Genomic DNA, 7500 nt, shown 5'->3' with positions numbered 1-7500 from the left:
TGAGTGAGTGAGTGGGTGAGTGAGTGAGTGAGTGGGTGAGTGGGCGAGTGAGTGAGTGAGTGAGTGGGTGGGTGGGTGAGTGAGTGGGTGGGTGAGTGGGTGAGTGAGTGAGTGAGTGGGTGAGTGGGTGAGTGAGTGGGTGAGTGGGTGAGTGAGTGAGTGATTGAGTGATTGAGTGAGTGGGTGAGTGAGTGAGTGAGTGGGTGAGTGGGTGGGTGAGTGAGTGGGTGGGTGAGTGAGTGAGTGAGTGGGTGGGTGGGTGGGTGAGTGAGTGGGTGAGTGAGTGGGTGAGTGAGTGGGTGAGTGAGTGGGTGAGTGGGTGAGTGAGTGAGTGAGTGGGTGAGTGGGTGAGTGGGTGGGTGAGTGAGTGAGTGAGTGGGTGAGTGAGTGAGTGGGTGGGTGAGTGGGTGGGTGGGTGGGTGAGTGGGTGAGTGGGTGAGTGGGTGAGTGAGTGGGTGAGTGGCTGGGTGAGTGGGTGGGTGAGTGGGTGGGTGAGTGGGTGAGTGGGTGAGTGAGTGAGTGGGTGAGTGAGTGAGTGGGTGGGTGGGTGAGTGAGTGAGTGAGTGGGTGAGTGAGTGAGTGGGTGGGTGAGTGCGTGGGTGGGTGGGTGAGTGGGTGAGTGGGTGAGTGAGTGAGCGGTGGTGAGTGGGTGAGTGAGTGGGTGAGTGGGTGGGTGAGTGAGTGCGTGGATGAGTGTCTGAGTGAGTGAGTGGGTGAGTGTCTGAGTGAGTGAGTGACTGAGTGGGTGGGTGGGTTAGTGAGTGAGTGGGTGAGTGAGTGGGTGAGTGGGTGGGTGGGTGAGTGGGTGAGTGAGTGGGTGGGTGGGTGAGTGAGTGAGTGAGTGGTTGAGTGGGTGAGTGACTGAGTGAGTGGGTGAGTGAGTGTGTGAGTGGGTGAGTGAGTGGGTGGGTGAGTGAGTGGGTGAATGGGTGGATGGGTGAGTGAGTGAGTGGGTGAGTGAGTGAGTGAGTGGGTGAGTGGGTGAGTGAGTGGGTGAGTGAGTGGGTGAGTGGGTGAGTAAGTGGGTGAGTGAGTGAGTGGGTGGGTGAGTGGGTGGGTGAGTGAGTGGGTGAGTGAGTGGGTGGGTGAGTGAGTGAGTGGGTGAGTGGGTGGGTGAGTGAGTGAGTGGGTGAGTGGGTGAGTGAGTGAGTGGGTGGGTGGGTGAGTGAGTGAGTGGGTGAGTGGGTGAGTGAGTGGGTGAGTGGGTGGGTGAGTGAGTGAGTGAGTGGGTGAGTGAGTGGGTGAGTGAGTGGGTGAGTGGGTGGGTGAGTGAGTGAGTGGGTGGGTGAGTGAGTGAGTGGGTGAGTGGGTGGGTGAGTGAGTGGGTGAGTGAGTGGGTGAGTGAGTGGGTGAGTGGGTGAGTAAGTGGGTGAGTGAGTGGGTGGGTGAGTGAGTGAGTGAGTGGGTGAGTGAGTGAGTGGGTGAGTGAGTGGGTGAGTGAGTGGGTGAGTGGGTGGGTGAGTGAGTGAGTGGGTGGGTGAGTGAGTGAGTGGGTGAGTGGGTGGGTGAGTGAGTGGGTGAGTGAGTGGGTGAGTGAGTGGGTGAGTGGGTGAGTAAGTGGGTGAGTGAGTGGGTGGGTGAGTGAGTGAGTGAGTGGGTGAGTGGGTGAGTGGGTGAGTGAGTGAGTGGGTGAGTGAGTGGGTGAGTGAGTGAGCAGGTGGGTGAGTGGGTGAGTGAGTGAGTGAGTGGGTGAGTGAGTGAGTGAGTGGGTGAGTGGGCGAGTGAGTGAGTGAGTGGGTGGGTGGGTGAGTGAGTGGGTGGGTGAGTGGGTGAGTGGGTGAGTGAGTGAGTGAGTGGGTGAGTGGGTGAGTGAGTGGGTGAGTGGGTGAGTGGGTGAGTGAGTGAGTGATTGAGTGATTGAGTGAGTGGGTGAGTGAGTGAGTGAGTGGGTGAGTGGGTGGGTGAGTGAGTGGGTGGGTGAGTGAGTGAGTGAGTGAGTGAGTGGGTGGGTGGGTGGGTGAGTGAGTGGGTGAGTGGGTGAGTGAGTGGGTGAGTGAGTGGGTGAGTGAGTGGGTGAGTGGGTGAGTGAGTGAGTGAGTGGGTGAGTGGGTGGGTGGGTGGGTGAGTGGGTGAGTGGGTGAGTGGGTGAGTGAGTGGGTGAGTGGCTGCGTGAGTGGGTGGGTGAGTGGGTGGGTGAGTGGGTGAGTGGGTGAGTGAGTGAGTGAGTGGGTGAGTGAGTGAGTGGGTGGGTGAGTGGGTGGGTGGGTGGGTGAGTGGGTGAGTGGGTGAGTGAGTGGGTGAGTGGCTGGGTGAGTGGGTGGGTGCGTGGGTGGGTGAGTGGGTGAGTGGGTGAGTGAGTGAGTGAGTGAGTGGGTGAGTGAGTGAGTGGGTGGGTGGGTGAGTGAGTGAGTGAGTGGGTGAGTGAGTGAGTGGGTGGGTGAGTGCGTGGGTGGGTGGGTGAGTGGGTGAGTGGGTGAGTGAGTGAGCGGTGGTGAGTGGGTGAGTGAGTGGGTGAGTGGGTGGGTGAGTGAGTGCGTGGATGAGTGTCTGAGTGAGTGAGTGGGTGAGTGTCTGAGTGAGTGAGTGACTGAGTGGGTGGGTGGGTTAGTGAGTGAGTGGGTGAGTGAGTGGGTGAGTGAGTGAGTGTGTGGGTGGGTGGGTGAGTGGGTGAGTGAGTGGGTGGGTGGGTGAGTGAGTGAGTGGTTGAGTGGGTGAGTGACTGAGTGAGTGGGTGAGTGAGTGTGTGAGTGGGTGAGTGAGTGGGTGGGTGAGTGAGTGGGTGAATGGGTGGATGGGTGAGTGAGTGAGTGGGTGAGTGAGTGAGTGAGTGGGTGAGTGGGTGAGTGAGTGGGTGAGTGGTGGGTGAGTGGGTGAGTAAGTGGGTGCTGAGTGAGTGGGTGGGTGAGTGGGTGAGTGGGTGAGTGAGTGGGTGAGTGAGTGGGTGAGTGGGTGAGTAAGTGGGTGAGTGAGTGAGTGGGTGGGTGAGTGGGTGGGTGAGTGAGTGGGTGAGTGAGTGGGTGGTGAGTGAGTGAGTGGGTGAGTGGGTGGGTGAGTGAGTGAGTGGGTGAGTGGGTGAGTGAGTGAGTGGGTGGGTGGGTGAGTGAGTGAGTGGGTGAGTGGGTGAGTGAGTGGGTGAGTGGGTGGGTGAGTGAGTGAGTGAGTGGGTGAGTGAGTGGGTGAGTGAGTGGGTGAGTGGGTGAGTGAGTGGGTGAGTGAGTGAGTGGGTGAGTGAGTGGGTGAGTGAGTGGGTGAGTGGGTGAGTGAGTGAGTGGGTGAGTGAGTGGGTGAGTGGGTGAGTGGGTGAGTGAGTGAGTGGGTGGGTGAGTGGGTGAGTGAGTGGGTGAGTGAGTGGGTGAGTGGGTGAGTGAGTGAGTGGGTGAGTGAGTGGGTGAGTGGGTGAGTGAGTGGGTGAGTGAGTGGGTGAGTGAGTGGGTGAGTGAGTGGGTGAGTGGGTGAGTGAGTGGGTGAGTGGGTGGGTGAGTGAGTGAGTGAGTGGGTGAGTGAGTGGGTGAGTGAGTGGGTGAGTGGGTGAGTGAGTGGGTGAGTGGGTGAGTGAGTGGGTGAGTGAGTGAGTGGGTGAGTGAGTGGGTGAGTGAGTGGGTGAGTGAGTGGGTGAGTGGGTGAGTGAGTGAGTGGGTGAGTGAGTGGGTGAGTGGGTGAGTGGGTGAGTGAGTGAGTGGGTGAGTGAGTGGGTGAGTGAGTGGGTGAGTGAGTGGGTGAGTGGGTGAGTGGGTGGGTGAGTGGGTGAGTGAGTGAGTGAGTGGGTGAGTGGGTGAGTGGGTGAGGTGAGTGAGTGGGTGGGTGAGTGGGTGGGTGAGTGGGTGAATGAGTGAGTGAGTGGGTGAGTGGGTGAGTGAGTGAGTGAGTGGGTGAGTGGGTGAGTGAGTGGGTGAGTGAGTGGGTGAGTGAGTGGGTGAGTGAGTGGGTGGGTGAGTGAGTGGGTGAGTGGGTGAGTGAGTGGGTGAGTGAGTGGGTGGGTGAGTGAGTGGGTGTGAGTGGGTGAGTGGGTGAGTGGGTGAGTGAGTGGGTGGGTGAGTGAGTGGGTGAGTGGGTGAGTGAGTGGGTGACTGGGTGAGTGGGTGAGTGAGTGAGTGGGTGGGTGAGTGAGTGAGTGAGTGGGTGAGTGAGTGAGTGAGTGGGTGAGCGGGTGAGTGGGTGAGTGAGTGGGTGAGTGAGTGGGTGAGTGAGTGGGTGAGTGGGTGAGTGAGTGGGTGAGTGGGTGAGTGAGTGAGTGAGTGGGTGAGTGAGTGAGTGGGTGAGTGGGTGAGTGGGTGAGTGAGTGGGTGAGTGAGTGAGTGGGTGAGTGAGTGGGTGAGTGGGTGAGTGAGTGAGCGGTGGTGAGTGGGTGAGTGAGTGAGTGGGTGAGTGGGTGAGTGAGTGAGCGGTGGTGAGTGGGTGAGTGAGTGGGTGAGTGAGTGGGTGGGTGAGTGGGTGAGTGGGTGGGTGAGTGGGTGGGTGAGTGGGTGGGTGAGTGGGTGAGTGAGTGAGTGGGTGAGTGAGTGAGTGAGTGGGTGAGTGGGTGAGTGAGTGAGTGGGTGAGTGAGTGAATGAGTGGGTGAGTGAGTGAGTGGGTGAGTGAGTGAGTTGGTGAGTGAGTGGGTGAGTGGGTGAGTGAGTGAGTGGGTGAGTGAGTGGGTGAGTGAGTGGGTGAGTGAGTGAGTGGGTGAGTGGGTGAGTGAGTGAGTGGGTGGGTGAGTGACTGAGTGGGTGGGTGGGTGAGTGAGTGGGTGGGTGGGTGGGTGAGTGAGTGGGTGAGTGAGTGGGTGAGTGGGTGGGTGAGTGAGTGGGTGAGTGAGTGGGTGAGTGAGTGGGTGAGTGAGTGGGTGAGTGAGTGAGTGAGTGACTGAGTGAGTGAGTGACTGAGTGAGTGAGTGGGTGAGTGAGTGGGTGGGTGAGTGGGTGAGTGAGTGGGTGAGTGGGTGAGTGAGTGAGTGAGTGGGTGAGTGGGTGAGTGAGTGAGTGGGTGAGTGAGTGAATGAGTGGGTGAGTGAGTGAGTGGGTGAGTGAGTGAGTTGGTGAGTGAGTGGGTGAGTGGGTGAGTGGGTGAGTGACTGAGTGAGTGACTGAGTGAGTGAGTGGGTGAGTGAGTGAGTGGGTGAGTGAGTGAGTGGGTGAGTGAGTGGGTGAGTGAGTGAGTGAATGAGTGATTGAGTGAGTGGGTGAGTGAGTGAGTGAGTGGGTGAGTGGGTGGGTGAGTGAGTGGGTGGGTGAGTGAGTGAGTGAGTGAGTGGGTGGGTGGGTGGGTGAGTGAGTGGGTGAGTGGGTGAGTGAGTGGGTGAGTGAGTGGGTGAGTGAGTGGGTGAGTGGGTGAGTGAGTGAGTGAGTGGGTGAGTGGGTGGGTGGGTGGGTGAGTGGGTGAGTGGGTGAGTGGGTGAGTGAGTGGGTGAGTGGCTGCGTGAGTGGGTGGGTGAGTGGGTGGGTGAGTGGGTGAGTGGGTGAGTGAGTGAGTGAGTGGGTGAGTGAGTGAGTGGGTGGGTGAGTGGGTGGGTGGGTGGGTGAGTGGGTGAGTGGGTGAGTGGGTGAGTGAGTGGGTGAGTGGCTGGGTGAGTGGGTGGGTGAGTGGGTGGGTGAGTGGGTGAGTGGGTGAGTGAGTGAGTGAGTGAGTGGGTGAGTGAGTGAGTGGGTGGGTGGGTGAGTGAGTGAGTGAGTGGGTGAGTGAGTGAGTGGGTGGGTGAGTGCGTGGGTGGGTGGGTGAGTGGGTGAGTGGGTGAGTGAGTGAGCGGTGGTGAGTGGGTGAGTGAGTGGGTGAGTGGGTGGGTGAGTGAGTGCGTGGATGAGTGTCTGAGTGAGTGAGTGGGTGAGTGTCTGAGTGAGTGAGTGACTGAGTGGGTGGGTGGGTTAGTGAGTGAGTGGGTGAGTGAGTGGGTGAGTGAGTGAGTGTGTGGGTGGGTGGGTGAGTGGGTGAGTGAGTGGGGTGGGTGGGTGAGTGAGTGAGTGAGTGGTGAGTGGGTGAGTGACTGAGTGAGTGGGTGAGTGAGTGTGTGAGTGGGTGAGTGAGTGGGTGGGTGAGTGAGTGGGTGAATGGGTGGATGGGTGAGTGAGTGAGTGGGTGAGTGAGTGAGTGAGTGGGTGAGTGGGTGAGTGAGTGGGTGAGTGAGTGGGTGAGTGGGTGAGTAAGTGGGTGCTGAGTGAGTGGGTGGGTGAGTGGGTGAGTGGGTGAGTGAGTGGGTGAGTGAGTGGGTGAGTGGGTGAGTAAGTGGGTGAGGAGTGAGTGGGTGGGTGAGTGGGTGGGTGAGGTGAGTGGGTGAGTGAGTGGGTGGGTGAGTGAGTGAGTGGGTGGTGGGTGGGTGAGTGAGTGGGGGGTGAGTGGGTGAGTGAGTGAGTGGGTGGGTGGGTGAGTGAGTGAGTGGGTGAGTGGGTGAGTGAGTGGGTGAGTGGGGGGTGAGTGAGTGAGTGAGTGGGTGAGTGAGTGGGTGAGTGAGTGGGTGAGTGGGTGAGTGAGTGGGTGGTGAGTGAGTGGGTGAGTGAGTGGGTGAGTGAGTGGGTGAGTGGGTGAGTGAGTGAGTGGGTGAGTGAGTGGGTGAGTGGGTGAGTGGGTGAGTGAGTGAGTGGGTGGGTGAGTGGGTGAGTGAGTGGGTGAGTGAGTGGGTGAGTGGGTGAGTGAGTGAGTGGGTGAGTGAGTGGGTGAGTGGGTGAGTGAGTGGGTGAGTGAGTGGGTGAGTGAGTGGGTGAGGTGAGTGGGTGAGTGGGTGAGTGAGTGGGTGAGTGGGTGGGTGAGTGAGTGAGTGAGTGGGTGAGTGAGTGGGTGAGTGAGTGGGTGAGTGGGTGAGTGAGTGGGTGAGTGAGTGAGTGGGTGAGTGAGTGGGTGAGTGAGTGGGTGAGTGAGTGGGTGAGTGGGTGAGTGAGTGAGTGGGTGAGTGAGTGGGTGAGTGGGTGAGTGGGTGAGTGAGTGAGTGGGTGGGTGAGTGAGTGGGTGAGTGGGTGGGTGAGTGGGTGGTGGGTGGGGTGAGTGGTGAGTGAGGTGGGTGGGTGAGTGGGTGGGTGAGTGGGTGAGTGAGTGAGTGAGTGGGTGAGTGGGTGAGTGAGTGAGTGAGTGAGTGGGTGAGTGGGTGAGTGAGTGGGTGAGTGAGTGGGTGAGTGAGTGGGTGAGTGAGTGGGTGGGTGAGTGAGTGGGTGAGTGGGTGAGTGAGTGGGTGAGTGAGTGGGTGGGTGAGTGAGTGGGTGAGTGAGTGGGTGAGTGGGTGAGTGGGTGAGTGAGTGGGTGGGGGTGAGTGAGTGGGTGAGTGGGTGAGTGAGTGGGTGACTGGGTGAGTGGGTGAGTGAGTGAGTGGGTGGGTGAGTGAGTGAGTGAGTGGGTGAGTGAGTGAGTGAGTGGGTGAGCGGGTGAGTGGGTGAGTGAGTGGGTGAGTGAGTGGGTGAGTGAGTGGGTGAGTGGGTGAGTGAGTGGGTGAGTGGGTGAGTGAGTGAGTGAGTGGGTGAGTGAGTGAGTGGTGAGTGGGTGAGTGGGTGAGTGAGTGGGTGAGTGAGTGAGTGGGTGAGTGAGTGGGTGAGTGGGTGAGTGAGTGAGCGGTGGTGAGTGGGTGAGTGAGTGAGTGGGTGAGTGGGTGAGTGAGTGAGCGG

At 59.4% G+C, this 7500-nt stretch overlaps 1 protein-coding gene across 1 annotated transcript in view; it reads right to left on the bottom strand.

The window, feature by feature from the left end:
- Positions 1 to 7500, bottom strand: part of BROX (BRO1 domain and CAAX motif containing) — a 70433-nt gene that overhangs the window by 60665 nt on the left and 2268 nt on the right. The gene's annotated exons all lie outside the window — the stretch shown is intronic.

This window comes from Petromyzon marinus, unplaced genomic scaffold, assembly GCF_048934315.1.
Source record: "Petromyzon marinus isolate PM22_M1 ecotype Great Lakes invasive population unplaced genomic scaffold, UKy_Petmar_22M1.pri1.0 PM_Scaffold_123, whole genome shotgun sequence".
In the NCBI taxonomy this organism is placed as follows: domain Eukaryota; kingdom Metazoa; phylum Chordata; class Hyperoartia; order Petromyzontiformes; family Petromyzontidae; genus Petromyzon; species Petromyzon marinus.
This window is presented reverse-complemented; position numbering and strand designations above follow the sequence as displayed.